We start from the raw sequence: 17911 nt of genomic DNA, 5'->3' as shown, positions 1-17911 counted from the left end.
TGTTTATTATTAAAGTGAATTGCTGGATAATAATTTGTTTTCCATGTGTTCATGTCACTCAAAAATATGAATCTAATTCAATTCAGGTAAAAAAGTTAAAAAATCGTTTCACTCACAAAAAAATGGGGCTAAAAAAATTCACCGCGCAAGGAAGGGTGAAGGCAATGGGGTCTGCCGACCCTGCCAATGAGGTGTCCCTTATTTATTTTTCAGAGAGTTGGCAACCCTACTCACGAGTAATCAGAAGAAGTCCACGCTGTTTATTTACTTACTCCCCACTTTCCTCACACACAGTGTAGGCAACTAAATAAAATAAAGTGACACCCAGTAGGTAAAAATGCTGATGTAATTGTTTCTTAGCGCAGCGGTTCCCCGGTCTTGTTTCCGAACTGTGTTGCTAATCCGACAGCTTGAAGCTGCTTGAGGCTACATGTAGCTTGAAGCTACACGGAGCTAGCTAGCTTCAACCCCAGCTTCCACACACAGTCAGCAGGGATTCCCGACACTAACTACTACCCAGTGTTTGCTTCTAACCTGACGGTATTGTAGAAACAGTGTCATGATAGAAGTGGGATTAAAGTCGTGACAGCGGGTTTTTGCACTGTTACCACCGCAGTTAGCATGGTGGCTTGCCCGCTAGCCTAGCCCACTAGCGCCGTATTGAAAGCTCGTTATAACCGAAAGTGACCTGTTAAGGCGTGTTGGTTTATCCTATAATATGAGAGAAGCCGATCCAAGATTTTGGTTCAATCAAATGTTTTATTTAAAGATACAATGAAGAGTTATTCATAGCTATGGACAATTATCACAGCCTATGCTAATTAAGTTAGCAGTAGGAAGATAATAATGGCCCCGAACAGCAGGGGTCGTGTATAATTATAACAGTAGATTTGATGTGATTGGTTATGAATATTTGGAGGGGAGTCACCGCAAATCACTTTGGATCTCCCTTATTGGTCCAGCCGCAGTCCCACGCCTCTTGTATACGAATCCAGGAAGTGACATAGCAGCAGCTCGACGTCATGCTCCTACGCTACTCTGCCGGTTGCTAGGGCAACTCTATCTACCCTGACAGTCTGATGTTGTCTTGTAATTTAGCCTTGAGTAGAAAATGTCTTGCTCCAGCCATCTCGGCTGCTGCATATGAGCCATAACAAACTCTCTTGGACTCTCCTATCAGGACAGCTGTGAGACTGACCATCGTTGTGACTCCAACCTCGAGACTTATCAGACAGCTCTTGGAACTCTATGTGAGTTTAATGAATCTGAGGGAATAACGCTTTAACAGAAATGAGAACTAGAGAAACATTAATTCTTAATTTGTAGATTAAACCCTAGGAAGGAAAGGTTATTATTAAAATCATTTGTATGAATGCCTAATATATAGCTAAAACTACTTCTATCTTTATTGTTAAGAGTTCTTTCAGACACAACCTATAGTTAAAAGTTTGAAATTCCTAACAGACCCTGCACACATGCCGTCAGTGCTCTCACCAGCCACCGTCAGCCGGACAACTCCGCTGGCTTAACACACACGTCACATTAGTCGTAGAATCATAGTTGTGTTTGGGTTTGTTGTGACACAGGGAAAGAAGCAGGAAGTTTGAGGTCCGGAAATGACGTCGTACGGAAATTACGTCGTACGGAAATGACGTCGTACGGAAATGATGTCGTTAGCGGACCAATCACAGCCAAGGGCTGTCTGTAGGCTATACGAAATAAACACGGACAGTTAGAAAAATCTGAGGTGCACGAAAAGCTCTCCGAGGTGCTCGGAGAGGGTGTTCCACGGCGGATAGGGCGGTCCCATCTGTCCGTATCCGGAAAAAACAGAGTAGCATAAAGGAGCCTTCAGTCTCTCAGGGTCCGTCCCTTCTTCACACCTACATGTGAAATGTGCCTCAGGATCCATGAGGTCACCAGACCAATAAAGCCACAGTTCCCCCTCTGCTCACTCTTTTTTGTCACTTCCCCTGGAGGACTTCAATACAAGCAGCCAGGACACAAAGTCTTGCCAGCAGATGCACAACAAAAGGAACCCCAAACCAACCAGCAAGACCACTTAGCTGACTTCACAACAACACCAAATGGACCCTTTCTCCTCTGTTCTTATAGCCTGAAGTTGTTATACTCATGATTCTAGTCAGAATATGAGTCTGAGACCGCTCCATTGGGCTGTGATTATGGGGCGTGTTTCAACCGCACCAGGGAAAAAAATGCCTCTTCGCTCAATTGGATAGACCTACAACCAATCAGAGCAACGTAGTATGTGACGTATAAATCCAGTAGGAAGGACGGCAAAAACATCTTTTCGATCTACAAATGCCTTGATCGCGTTTCTCTGTTCCTCTTTCAAAATTAATGCGCTGTCGATGTCTCCTAAAACAGACTCAATGCCAGCATCTACACATCTCAGCTCTCCAGCGGCAGGCAGGTTTGTGGAAAACAAAGTCAACCCAACCGCTCTTTGATGACGTAGTTTATTACGTAACTGTTGATCATCTGTCCATCATCGTATAAATCCCGCCCTGACAATTTGATTGGTACGAACAGCTTCTGTTCGGAGATAATTTCTCGCCAACAGAGCGACTCCAGACCGAACTTCCCGACCAAAAAATGTTGTGGGCGGGGCTAAGTTCGTCTGGCACCCAGGCTACTGTTCTTATGGACTGGTAACAAAACTAGGCTAGTTCAACTTAGCTCAGCAAAGGACTGTTATTTATTTATTGTGATCTTGATAAGTTTGATATGTGTTGTTGTGGTATTTGGTAGTAAGTTATTGAGAGTTGATTAGTTGTGTTATGCTATTCACAGAATCAGTGTCATTCTTTGCATGCAACTAACCACATTCTGTAACCTGGCCCCAGTTCCCCACACACACATCTCCCAAAACTTAACACACATGTGACCTAAGCCACATGGTCTAGCCCAGGGGTGCCCACACTTTATAGGCATGTGAGCTACTTTTGAAATGACCAGCTCAACATGATCTACCAACCAAATAAAACATATTGGCATTGCTGCCAACACAAAAATGTACTGTATCTAAGACGGGTTGGCCCCCCCCGTTTTTTTTGTCCTGTTGGTATCCGCTGCCACATGGGAATTTTGAATCACACGCACGCACGCGCACAGGCACACACAAGCACTCACAAGCACTCACATACACGTCTGTAAAGAGTAAGTACACTTTTGGTTAGTTTGGGTGTGTTTTATTTTTATTAAACACACATGCTGTCTTTTATTACTGTTGCATAAATTTTGAATTTTGCCAACATCTACACTGCCAGGATCTCCACATACTGCAACTTTGCTAATTATTGAGGTGGTAATTTTAGTTATAGTTCTTCATTTTATTATTAATCAGTTTCTAAATTTGAATCATCGTAGATTGACTCTCTTTTCCCTTCCTTTGAATGGGGGTGCACCAAAGTAACTTTAATGTCAATTAAAGTTAATATTTTATATCAATATGTTTTTAATTGATATTAAAAAAGATTCTGATAGCCAAATGTATTGAATGCCCAAAGGCACAACATTGAATGGTGCCATGTTTAAGGCAAAGAATCACAACAAGCTTTGTGTAGTGGCCGTTCCACTCCGTTCCAATATGACGGCCACTTGATTTTGCCTAAGGAGTATTTCTTACAGCTGACTCGTGTCCAAGTACTAACCAGGCCCGACCCTGCGTGATAACCCACTGTTCCACGAATACAGGAGGCGGGTTAATCTTGAAGTGATATATTTTATTTTCCTTTCCAGCACTGATATTAACCATCACTTTCCCGTCATCTTCACATTAATGTCACTCAACTTTTCACGCACGTTTCACATAAAAGTCACGGTCAAAACTTGTTTGAGTCAACTCCTTCAGACTCATAAACTCACCAATCTTCTTGCGCGTCACTAAAACCAGCCCCGCTGGCTCACCACCCACCTGATATCAAGAACCGCCTTACGGCTTCATCAAACTGTTGCAAAAAACATAAACAGTGCTCAACTGTACAAAACTTAAACTACAAACCTGGATACTCCTTACTCTTGTTGAGGGTTAAGGACAGAGGATGTCACACCATGTTAAAGCCCTATGAGACGAATTGTGATTTGTGAATGTGGGCTATACAAATAAAACTTGATTGATTGATTGATTGATAATATAAGAAATTGTAAACCAACATAAATATTTAACTATACACACACATACTGCATAATGGCTCTTACACTTTGAGTTAAAATGTTCCATCTGGCCTATTGATTCTGAAAACTAAGCTTATTTTTGTTTTTTATGCAACCGCACCACCCAATGTGCACTGCACCCAGGTCTGTGGATGCAGAGCTCTACTCTCTATGCTCTACGCTCTGCTCGATGTGCGCATGGACCTGAACCAGAATGTGAATCAAAACATTTAGTCTGAAACTGGCCCAAAATGTCTGGTCCCGATGGATCCAGTCAGGCTCAGGTCGAGTATCCACAGACGCTCAGCTGAGGGCTCACCTGCAGTGCTGTGTTTCCAATGATGAGCTGCTCCAGCTCAGATAACTCTTTTTCCATACACCTCATTGAGTTACAGGAATGAACACGGACAACGTCTTTCTTTTCTTCGTTATAGTTCTTTAACAAAAAGTAATTGCTCTTCAACATCTATCAGCTCCAACACCAACATGATGAAGTAAACACAGATGCCAGAGAATGTTTAAAGAAGCGGACCAGAAACTGGAAGACACTCAACACCAGCATAGAAACTCTTCGCTAGCGTTTAAGCGGTGTAATTGCAGCCTGACTCACACACACCTACACACTACTTTGAATGCTTGGCCCTGTAAGTAAGCTATGTGCACCCCGTAGCTTCAACACAAAAGCATGAATTGGGCTATAGTTTCACAATCACCACCGAGTTAGTTACCTGTGGTGCTTTTACACAGTGAGCATTTATCACCGTGTTCTCCATTCTTCCCAATAGAGCTTGACTGCTCCGATCCCATCCATCGAAACAACCCAACCACGCATTTTCTCCGTGGTCCCCTTGCGTTTGTTTCTTCCATTTTCACTCAAACTCCCAGGCAACATCACCTGCAGTTCAGCCACGGAACCGTGCTGCTCCTCTTCTGCTCTCTTCACAGCAGAATATACTGTGAAAATTATCTTGTAACTCCAGCTTTTCTGCTAACTGAATTGATTATTTTTTTTAAAAAAGGTTTTCATCAGAGTGGTCCGTATAGGGCTGGGTCAGGGATTTGGCTATGTACTGAAAATCTGTTAATTACTGAAAGTGAAGATATCAGAGTTAAACTTACTCACATTGGACCTAAGACAGCGAGGACTGGGATGCGCCGTCGTCCCCAAACTAGCTAGAAACCTTGTCTGAATTTCTTTTTCTTGGAAAATACCAAATTAAGCTAATTTTATTATAGATTTACAAACTACAAAATGACAATGCAATATATCCTCTTAACAGACTGAACTCCATAATGCATGCACTGCACTGGGGACATGAAGCATCTTCAAATCTTATCAAATTGCTTAATTGTATGTTTTGTGAAATTACAGTATTTTACATTTAAGATCTTAAAATGTAGAGTGTACTCAACTCAGCAGTGAGATTATTGTTGTCTATGGTATTAATAGTAATAGTAATAGTATTTTGTTGGGCATCCAGCAGGGTTATAGTGATAGCCTATACCCAAAGTTCATATGCAATGCCTCCATCACTTTGATTGTACACCTATATTTCTATTTTCAGTTTTATAGGCATACGGCCATATCAACTGTAGAGGTCCCCCTTTTACCGACTGCTACACCCACACCTTTGTTGCACCTCCTCCTCTGATTCCCATGCAGTGGAGCATAGGGCAGAGGAGGGAGGAAGGAGACGCAGCGTGTGGATTTGTGTACTTCAGGGAAACACCCCCCACAGGGTGAGCGCAAGGAGAAAAGTCGTATCACTGGAGATCAGTGTGATCTAGCAGGAAGAGGCTTCTGCTCTTGAATCAGTGATTATGCTGTTACTCTAGGCTGCAAGCATGCTGGATACATGCAGTTCTCCATAGTCCTCTGTTAGATCACATTGTAGTAGCTGCAAAACCGGGCCAGTCCTGTTCTGCCTCTGCTGGGATTTGCCCTTGCTGGGATACAGGATGCCTCCTTCTCCTCTTCTCACACTGGTCTTGGGTAAATTCAGTGGCTGCAGATCTAAGGGATTTAATGCTGTGCGTGTGTGTTTTAAGGTGCTGGGGGACTATTGCAGTCCTCATATATATTTAATTGTACTCACTTGTTACCACTAGATTTAATTTGAACACACTATCTTGCAGCACAACATACCAAATAACAGTATTATAGAGGTTTTACAAAAATCACTGTAACCCTACTTTGGTTTTTACTGATATATTATTATCATCATTACTATTAAGAAATATAGAACTTATTGTACAGTTAAGTTTCAGAAAAAATATAGAAACATATAAATATAGAAATGATAGAGGAACTTGGAGGTGTATTTTCGAGATGTCACTGAAATGCATGTGTTGCCAATTAGTCTCACTGTTGTCGAGGTACTTAAATGTCATGAAAAGTAATACCTTGCTGGTTGTTGAAAATAATAATCGCAGTTTCCTTTTATTCTGACAGCACTGCACTTAATGTTAGCAGTTACTGTTTACTCTCAGTTTTGTGGCTTTTGAAAATAAATTCCTTGTGAATGAATGATGCAATATCTTCAGGGACTTTCTTTTCTCCCTATATTATTTTTCTAGGTGAAACACAAAAGCTCTCTTTCTCACTCTAGATGTGTTAATCCAACCATGGTGCAAAGGAAATAGAAATCCTTATGCAAGGTGATATTTTTGTCACTAGCTCAATGAAGTTGTCCAAACTTGTTTACTTCAATGACACACCACATTATGAGTAGGTGAAATACATCTCATAAGAATATAACCAAGGATTTAATTTGTGTCTACTGTGTGTCTACTGTGTAGCAACAGAACAGCGCCTTGAATTGAAAACATTTGCAGGTGGTCCACAGTGTTGCATTGTGACAATTCACCGCTCACATTGAAGTAATCCTTACACTTCAGTTTGGAGAGTTTCAAGGCATGCTGTGATAAAGCTTTTATCTTTCAACAACTGCCAGCTTTTGTGACCTTGAAAATAAATGTAATGACGTGTTATAGACCAATATAATACAATTTAAAGGATTTTTACATGATTATTTTTATACTCTTAACGCAAAATAAGCCATCCTGATGATAACGATTTTGTAATTGTTAGAGACTGAATAAAGATGTATGATGATGTGGAGGAAATGAGCCAGAACATTTACTCTCAAACTCTTCTCTCGAAATTGTCTCCTTCACCAAATTGATCTGTGATCTTGTGCTCTATTTTTAATACACCTTCTTTGTGGCGCCAGCACCTCCCATGCCATATGCCAGGGGTTTCAACTGGTTTTGTCCCAGGGACCACCATTCTGACTAGAAAGTAATCCGCGGCCCACTGGTTTTATTTAAAAACCTCAAACAAATCTAGATATATCTACTTAAAAACCTCAAACAAATCTAGAAAAATCTGTGAAAAAACAACAAAAATGGTTGATTTTCAGTGCTTAAGAATTGAAAACAAAATTAAAATGCAGTTTGTAGTTGTACTGCATCTCAGAACCATATATACATCAATATATAACGTTCATGACTTAAATGTACAGACATGTAGCCGACATGTTGAGAACGTTAAAGTAACGGTGATCAATAACAATCAACATAAACTGGGGCTACAACTGAAGAGGGAAGATGACAAAGTAATGCAGAACATGTCACAAATGATAATCATACAATATCACACGAACAATTGAGGCCTACTTAAGTTTAAACTCATGATCACCAGCACCTTTATATTATATTAGACATATTTTTCTTATTTTAGATATTTTTCACGATATTCAAGAGTAATCTGGAAATGTGTTGAAATATCAAAGCAAATTTTGCGGACGACCAGGGGGCCGACCCCCGGTTTAAAACCCCTGCCATATGCCAATACTCACAGTGAGTTGATCGCACAAACAATATGTTAAGACATGTCTGTCTCTGTATGTAGAGTAGATCTCCAGTGCCAGGCCAGCGGATCTGTCAAGTGTGGAGATGAAAGAAGTCTCCAGTGCCGGAGGTTAGGATGTGACATCTTGCAGCGCTCTGGCCTTGAATCTTTGGCAGCCACTCTGACTCATTTCCCTTCATTCCTCTCTCTTTTCCTCTTGTCTCTTTTTTCGGCCTTTGCAGCGTGGCTCTGAGGTGACTTTGATAGTCAAGAGTCTCTGCTTGGTAGACAGCTTTAGATTTATTGTTTCAGGATGAGAGCTCACACAAATTACAAAAGCCTATTTTTTCATTTACCCCTAGTACACGGCTGAGTCTTGTTGGCCGACTACCACCATCACGCCTCCACACCAAACTTGACACTAAGCAGACAGGTTGCTGAGCTAGCAGCTTGTTAGCTCCCACAAGCTAACCACAACAAACAACACTGAAGAAACACTGTAGCGTGGAGGGATACAAGGAAGAAATTGTTCCGTGCACATTCCTTCTAAGAACGTTACTTAGCGAGACCAGCGGTTACGCTCTATTTTTCTTCTGGTGCCGTGTCGGTGTGCTAGAGGTGCTCTGACGATCTACCTCCACATTCCCCCATCGCAAAAACTCTGTCTCATTTGGCCATCCCGCCAAATGACTATTCAAATAGCAGAAATCGTTATTGATGGCTTAAATCTCAGGAACAATATAACAGGATTTGGCTGCTTTGATTTCGGTCACAATTTATTAAGATTGGATCATGGCCGCTATACGACTGAGAACACTCCTCCAGTGCCTCTTTTCAGGCTCTACTAGTGACATTTCCTGCCTGTCTATAGTCTCCCCCTTTCTGAGACGCAACTCCTTCCTGGCAGCCAAATGCTTGTTGGGTTCAGGAGAGCTATCATGGGTTTCATGAAAAATTGTGAATTCTTCCATTCACGTATACCCCCTTTGATCAAATTATAATCTTTTAGAGACAACTATTTGCAGCCAAAGCAAAAAAGTGCATTGCCAATGGTAAAATAAATTAGGCATGCTCTGCCATCTTCTGCTTAGTCATCAGGGGAAGATGGCACACACCTGCGGAGGGGAGAGAGACAAGGAAAGGGGGAGAGAAACTCAGAGGACTGGTAGAGACTGGCTTGATGAGGGATGTGTGAAAAGCAGCGTTTATTTTGAGGGCAGATGGAAACTTGAGGCGAACTTTGACTGGGTTGATGACCTTCTCTATCTCATAAAGATAAAGGCCCACAAATCGGGGGGCCAACTTGCGTGATTTGACCCGGAGTGTAAGGTCCTGGGAGGACAGCTATACTGTACATTTGAGGGGGGCAGGAACATAGAGGCGGTTAGGAGGACCATTACCTGGACCAGGATCTGTCTGCTGGTCCTCCTTAACCCTGGACTCCACCTCCCAGAAAGCAGCTGCCACAATGCAGGAAGGAGGAAGGATGGACTCTGGAGGTTTGCTGGAATTCTCAGGGTTACTGGTTTTTGGAACTGGGTCTGTAGGTTACAGAAAACCTCCCGACGAATAGGGCCCACCTAGCGGGAGAGGCGGTGGACTAGTGGCAGAAACTTGGACTATGAGCAGAAAAGGTCTCTGGTTCGTCTCTGGTTCGACTCCACGGAGAAACAACAAAAAGTCGAACCTGGATGAACCTGGATTGATCTGTCCAAAAATCCAAGAGGATTCTCCCTACCCTGTCTAGTGCCCCTGAGCAAGGCACCTTACTCCCCCAACATCTGCTCCCCGGGCGCCGTACAAGGCTGCCCACTGCTCTGTGTGTCCTGCACCAGATGGGTTAAAAGCAGAGGTTAAATTTCATGAGTGTGCTTGTGCATGTCTGTGCATGTGTTTGGGACAAATAAATGTATCTTATCTATCTTGTCGTGGGTTTATTCTTTTAGCTGACTGAAGATAAGCCAGCTTCTTGTGATCAGCCCAAACTATGAATGGATGTTCCACTCCCTCTAACCAGTGTCGCCACTCCTCCAAAGCTAGCACCACCGCCAGTAGCTCTCGGTTACCTATATCCTAATTCTGTTCAGCTGGATATAGACAATGAGAAAAACAGGCGCAGGGGTGTAACTTGCCGTCCCCCGGAGAGAGTTGAGAGAGGATGATCCCCACCCCGGTATCTGAGGCATCAACCTCCTCCACGAACTGTAGAGAACAGTTTCAGTGAACAAGAACTGGAGCAGCGGAGAACAGAGTTTTTAGTCTTTTAAAAGCTTTATTAGTGTCAGGAGACCAGGTGAAAGGTACCGTAGAGGAGGTGAGTCTTTTGAGAGGTGTGGCCACCTTACTGTTATCTCTGATGAATCTACTGTAGACGTTTCCAAATCCCAGGAAGCGTTGTAAATGTTTCCTGGTCTTGGGAATGGGCCATCACAGCCTGCACCTTGGTGGGGCCTACCCTGACTTGACCCCTTTCCAAGGTGTAACCCAGAAAAGTGACAGACAGAGCATTTCTTGGCCTCGACACACTTGGTTTTCCAACAGTTGAAACTGAGCACAAACCTGGCGTGTTGTTGATGTTCTTGCAAACTCCTGGAGAAGATGAGGATATTATCTTAGTACACAAACACAAAGTAGAACCACAGGGGATGAAGAAGGTCTATTGAGTCCTCCAGCCAGCATTTCCTGGATGTATGGTTCTATGACCTCCTTTTCGGGTTTAGATAGGTTGTACAGCCTGCTGGAGGGAAGTGTGTGATCAGGAGTGTAGTGGCGCAAGTATAGGGTCAGTGAGGAGGTAATGTAAGGGCCTTGTCTTTACTTAAAACACCCTCCAGGTTGTGGCAAACTGGGGTAACATAAGATATGTCCGGGGTTTGGAAGGAGATGAGGGTTGGAAACCTGGAGACGGGCAGGCTGATTTAAGTCAATTAGAATGGCAATGAATGCTCCAACTATCACAATGCCACTTCTCCAATCAACACAGGGATTGTGGAGTTGTAACCAGGGCTGACCAAGAACCAGGGGAGAGTGAGGTGAGGTTATAATCAGGAATTTGAGGATTTCTTGGTGATTACCAGAAGTGATCAGGGTAATAGGAATGTTTTTGGCATATAAAGCACTCACCTCTCTGGTTTTGAAAGTGGGGCGAGAGGGATGTTGCTCTGCAACACCATATTAGAGTCACTGAAGTTCTCGTCGGACCCCGAATCCACCACGGCCTTGAGGAGAGAGAGAGAATAGAAAAAAGTTTGGCATCTACAGTTGCAATCAGAAATATTCAACCCCCAAAAGATTTTAAGGATTTATCAATTAAAGTTTTTTCAAAGAGCAAGATTCTGCTCCGGATGACTTCTTTCTGAGTTGAGTGATACATAAAATCAACACAGAAAATGCATGATGTAGTATTTGTGTGTAACAGTATATTTTGTTAAGATAGCCATGTCACAATTATTCACCCCCTATATAATGTTGTTTTTATAGCTGTCTGACAGCTGTTATGGCCTAGTGTGGAGTTGAAACATAATTAAGCCTTTGGGAACTCTATAATGATCCTTCATTTGCTTCAGCTTTGATGCATATATAAACCCCACCCATGAAGGTATTCAAGATGACTTGCAATCATGGGAAAGACAAAGGAGCTTCCACAAAAGCTGAGAGAGGAGATTATTTCATCACACCTGAAGGGCCTTGGGTATACGAAGATTTCCAAACAATATTATATCCCCAGAGACACCATTGGGAGCATTTTAAGGAAGTTTAAAACGTATGGAACAGCTGCAAACCTGCCTGGCCATTGAAGAAAGCCCAACATTTCATCCAGGCCCTCAGCAACTTAGTCAGAACAACTCACAGAAACCCCTTTGTGACTGCAAGACCCCTTCAGGATGACCTGATGAAGGCTGGTACAAGTGCTTCAGTGGCAACTTTAAGATGTGTACTGAATAAACAGGGAAGTCATGGCCGGACTCCAAGACGCACTCAGCTCTTGACCACAAGGAACATCAAAAGTCGACTAGAATATGCCAGGAGGAATTTGGATAAGATGACAGAGTTTTGGATGACAGTTCTATGGACTGATGAAACCAAACTGGAACTGTTTGGCCAGGCTTATGACCAGAAGAATACCATCCCCAGGTTCAAGCCTGGAGGTGGGTCATGATGTTAGGCTTTTTTTCTGCGGCAGGAACGGGTATTTTTGATCGTGTACCTGGCATCATGGATTCCCAGAAATCCCAGGCCATTTTAAAGAGGAATGTGATGCCTTTTGTTGACAAATTAAACCTTGGTGATCATTGGACTTTCCAGACAAAGCCCACCACTAAGTCAACCAAAGCTTGGTTGAGAAAAAGATCCTGGAACGTCCTAGAGTGGCCTTCTAAGTCACCATATTTAAATCTGATAAGACTCTTTTTGTTTATTTTGACTGCGGCAAAGACTTCTCACTCGCAGGCCTAGCTCACAGACTTTTATCTCGATCCACAAACAACTGCTGCACAGCTGTTTATCCCTGCAGACGGACAAAAGACTTTGTTGAAGGAGAACGAGACAAATGCTCTCCTTTTCGGCCCCAGCGCGATTCCCGTTGCCACCAACCGAACCAGCGGAACGACGCTCCAGAGGCCATGCACACAATTCACTTGTTTTCCCGGAATACGCGCCGCTCGCGCATGAGCGAACCGAGGATCAACAACAAGTAAGAGGCTTTTATGTCTGGGCAGGGACTAGTTTAATAATTAGCGTGTCAGTATTTGTGTATGTTTTATTACCGTGTTTACTGTTTTAAGTGCCATCGCGTCTCTGGCCGCACTGTTATCGTCCGACCAAGTTTGCGGAGACTTTACCTTTCCTTTGTCCAAATCACGTGGCCCTACTGCCATTTTGACCTCGGCCACATGACGTCATTAACGTATTCTTGTACCACCATTTTGATTCCAAATCACGGGTTCATCAGCCAGTTTGATATCAAATCACGGGTCCATCGGCCAGTTTGATATCAAATCACGTGGGTCTTCCGCTATCTTGAATTCGGCCAGACTATGTCACCAATGTGACTTCGTCATTACGCCAGTGCTATTCCCCCTTTCTCTCACACAAACACACACACACACACACACACACACAATACCTGATAAGTACTGCTGTTGTTGTTATCTTTGATATAGTGGAGTTTTGTTAGAATATTAATCATTGATTTACATTAATGTTATTATCTTTAAATAAATTCAAGTGCATTTAAAGTACCGGTATTTTGTGATTATTTGTGCATATGTATGTGAATACAGTTTGATTATGATAGCCTGTGCTCGATCTTAAACCCTTCATTGTTCCTTGAATAATCACTTATATTAAATATTGAGATTATTAATTGAACTTTTTTTTTCCAAACTGAGACTGATCTTTACACATTGATTGTTGGTCCCTGATTCATCATTTTAAATTATTTTTAATAAATACTTATTTTTATTATTTTAATAATAGTATTTTATGATTATTAATAATTCGCCAACGTCAAGTCTACTACTATTGCACAACAAGGTTCCTGCTCTGACTGAATAGCCTAATCTTTTAGACAGCTAGGATGCTGGGCGAGGGTGTGGCCAAGCTGGCCGCAGTAAAGGCAGAGACGTTCCCTGAATTTCTGCTGTCATTCTGTTGCGGTGAGCCAAGCCCTTCCAGCTGCATGGGCTCCTTAAGGGGTTTGGCAGAGGTAGAGCAGGGTACTGCGCTATTTAAATACAAAACCATTTACCATTTACTGGATCAGGTGCCAGTGAACAGTATGGGGTTCTAGAGAGTGAAGCTTTGTTTTGCAGACGACATGCTCTCTAATGCGATTGTCTAGTCCAGGGGTTTTCAACTGGTTTCAACTGCAGCTAGTCCAAAATGCTGTGCTCGCATGCTGACTAGGACAAAAAAGAAAGACCATATCACACCCATGCTACGTCTCCTACACTGGCTTCCTGTCTGTCACAGGATCGTTTTTTTTTTAAATCTTACTTTTAACTTTTAAATCTCTTAGCAGACTGGCACCGTCGTATTTATCAGAACTTCTTATTATACACACTCCAGTTAGGGAACTGAGATCAGCCACTCAACTTCTCCTCGACAAACCGCAGACAAAACTAGTAACAAGAGGAGATCGCGCATTCGCAGTGGCCGCCCCAAACCTGTGGAAGAACCTACCATTTCATATTAGATCTGCCCTGTCTTTAACACTGTTTAAATCATTATTAAAAACGCACCTGTTCTCCCAGGCTTTCCATTGAGTGCATTTCATTGCATTTTATTTTATTTTTCATATCGTATTCATATATTTTAGTTTTTGTTCTATTATTTTAATTATTATTTATATTATTATATATTTTTATTTTATATTAATAATTGTATTTTATTTGTATCACTTGAACTTTAATGTATGTTTAATGTGTTACTTGAATTTTAATGTACCACGTTGTAACTGTCCTTTGGCCGTGCCACTCATCCTGTACAGCACTTTGGTCAACCAAGTTGTTTTAAATGTGCTATATAAATGAAATTGACATTGACATATTCACAAATCACAATTTGTCTCATGGGGCTTTAACATGGTGTGACATCCTCTGCCCTTAACCCTCACCAAGAGTAAGGAAAAACTACTAAAAAAAACTTTTAACAGGGTAAAAAGAACGTAGAAACCTCAGGGAGAGCCTCGTGTGAGGGATCCCTCTCCCAGGACGGACAGAAGTGCAATAGATGTCAAGTGTAAAGGAGAACATCATCAAGATAAAGGTTTTAGCAGCATTGATAAGGGTAAACATTTTGAAGCTTAACTGAAGGTCAATTAATTGATGGATTTTTGTCAGTAATGGTAAGGTATCTGAAGAGAAATACTAAATATCAAGCAGTCCTGCTGCAATCATAGTGTATGGTCAGCAACCAGCAAGATCATGATCCACCATCAAGATTGGATGCCACCATAGTCCACAGTCATTGTACACTGCTGCCATTAGGATCCATCATCAGTTGCCACCTCGATCGTGGTCCATCACCATTATCAGATGCCAACACGATAAAGGATCCGCCATTATGATCACGATCAGCCAGCGTGATACAGAATCCACCATAATGGATACGCGATCACTGATCGTAATCCAAGATGTGGCCCTGGATCTGCGGACGATAAGGCTCAGCCACACGAGGCGCCAATTCAGGCTGACAAACGCTCCAACCTCCCCACACAGTGCAGAGTGTCATTTCGGAAACCTTAAGAGAAAATCATGGTCGAGGCGCTCTTTTCATAGCATTACAGTTTAACATTTTATAGAAAATATGGACACAACCTCATCTACGGACAAGTTAAACAGAGTTCCATATTTTTGGTTTTAAATCCCAAAGATTTGGACACATTGTGATGTCCTGCAGGGAAAGCTGCAGGTATGCAAGGTAGCGCGGAATTCATGATTTTGGAAGCTATAAAGTGACACTCCCGAATTGTTGTAATTGTGGGAAAAATCTTTTGGCATCTCCTTGGAATGCAGTCAGTTTCAGAAAGCAAAGCAGATTCAAGAGGTCAGAAATCAGCACAAGATTTACAAATCACAGATACTGAATGGTCAAATATATTTACAAGGATACACTCCTCATCAATCTGTGCCAGACATGGCCTACTCCAATTCAAAGTAGCACACAGACTGCACTTGTCTAGGGCTAGAGTCGCGAAGATGTATCCGACAATTGATGATTCGTGTAATAGATGCAATTTTTCACCTGCAACATTAGCACATACGTTCTGGTCTTGTCCGAGACTCTCGGGCTACTGGTCCTCTATATTTGATGCCCTATCCAAGATAGTTAAAAGGCCAATAGAGCCGAACCCGCTCACGGCTATATTTGGTATCCAATGTGAGGATGACCACCTTCCTAGGGCACAATCTGATCGCATTGCTTTTGTCACCCTCCTAGCGAGAAGAATAATTTTACTTAATTGGAAACAGGCTGCCCCGCCCTCCTATAAACATTGGGTTAGAGATACGCTGCAACTCTTGAAGCTAGAAAAGATCAGAGTTGCTCTGCGACGTCCTACTGATAACTTCAGCAGGACATGGCAACCTTTTATTACATACCTGCTTGAACAAGTGTGAAGTTTTGTCCTATATGTCATGTACAGTATATATTGTCATTTATCATTACTGAAAACCACATGAATGATCTCTCACACACACCTTATGTTTTGTCTGTTTTTTTTTTATTTTTGTTTTTGTTATGTTTTGTTTTATTGACGACAATGATGTCTATATATATATATATATATATATTTTTTTTTTTTTTTTTTTTTTTTTCTTTTTAAATTATTATTATTTAATTCTTTCTTTTCTGTTTGTCCCCTGGGGTGGGGGGGTGGGGGGGGAGAAAAAAAAATGTTTTCATATACGTCTGTATGTATGAGTTTTCATCTTCAATTGTGAAAACCAATAAAAAAATTAAAAAAAAAAGAAATCAGCACAAGATCTCCTATGCAGAAGCATTAAAGAGGGTGGAAGGCTGTAAACGAAACAAAGCCATTTTAATTCCTTTCATTGTAGTTGTGGTATTTGGTACCAGAAAAAAAAAAATCAAGGTCCGACATAATTTGATTTGCGGAAGAAGAAGTGACAAGATGCAGGACGGGTTGATAGAAGGTGAAAAGTTGGATGATGGTGACTTCTTTGATGATCAAGGTGATGTTGGTTGTATTTGATGCTCCTTGCCTTGCAGTGATATGCCACAAATTTGAATTCCAATGGGCAGAAATTCAAAAAATTAGTTTGGGACATCAAAAATAAGCCAGATTTTATGTGTTCAAGAAACTTGGCTGAAACCATGTTTAGATAATGGCATTCCAGGTTGGGTTTGGCAACAAAATGATAGATCTGACAGACCAGGTAGTGGATGTGCAACTTTTATTAGATAAGAAACTCAGTTTAAAATACTAACAGCTGATGATCATCTGGAATGTTTGGTCAATGAGGGTGGGAGTTCTCAAGGGAGAATATCTTTCATGAACCTCTTCCCTGTTGTGGGGTAACCAGATGAGGGATGGTAATGGATCTGTTTTTGAGGAAATGTTAGATGGAAGGGGCATTGTAGTCATAAATGATGGTAGTTCATGATGGTGATGCTCAGGCAGAATTGAATAAGGAAAAAGCCTATATTTTAAAGATGTTTGTCAAAGTGTTACAGGATGTCCATAACTCTAAATCTCAGGGGGAGAAGGCAAATGGTTTTAAGAGATGAGCAATGGAAATTATGCCACGAGGAGGTAAATAACTATCCCATAAATTGAAATGAAATAATATATTTTTTCTTTGAAATAATTATAAAGTGCAGTTAAAGCTGGGTCAAATTATACCCAAGGCCAAGATAGAATAAACTATGAATAAATCAAACATTTAGATCACATTGTTTTAGAAGAAATGTTGACCCTGTTTAATTACAGTTGGGGAAAGGGTAAGTTACAGATAAAATTGAAACATGCAGTCGTGATTGTGAAGCCAAGAAAAGATGCATTTGTTCCATTTTCATATCGCCCAATAGCTCTGACATCAGTAATGTCTAAAATAATGGAAAGGATAGTTTCAGATGGTTTCTTGAAACAAATGTTTTTTTGTTCAGTACCAAAAGGGATGTAGGAACGGGAGAAGCATTATGGATTCTGTTACCATAAAAGACCAGGTTATTAAGAAGGCCATGATTAGTACGGAGGTAGTAATAGGTATGTTTTTAGACATAGAAAAGGAATATGACACTGTGTGCACGGATGGACTTCTTATTAAACTCTATGAACCAGGTATTAGAGGGAGAAAGTTTATTGGATTAAGGATTTTTAAAATAATCGATCCATTCAGGTCAAGGTAGTCTTTTCTT

This window comes from Limanda limanda, chromosome 14 (assembly GCF_963576545.1).
Source record: "Limanda limanda chromosome 14, fLimLim1.1, whole genome shotgun sequence".
Classification (NCBI taxonomy): Eukaryota; Metazoa; Chordata; class Actinopteri; order Pleuronectiformes; family Pleuronectidae; genus Limanda; species Limanda limanda.
Note: the sequence above shows the minus strand (reverse complement) of the source record.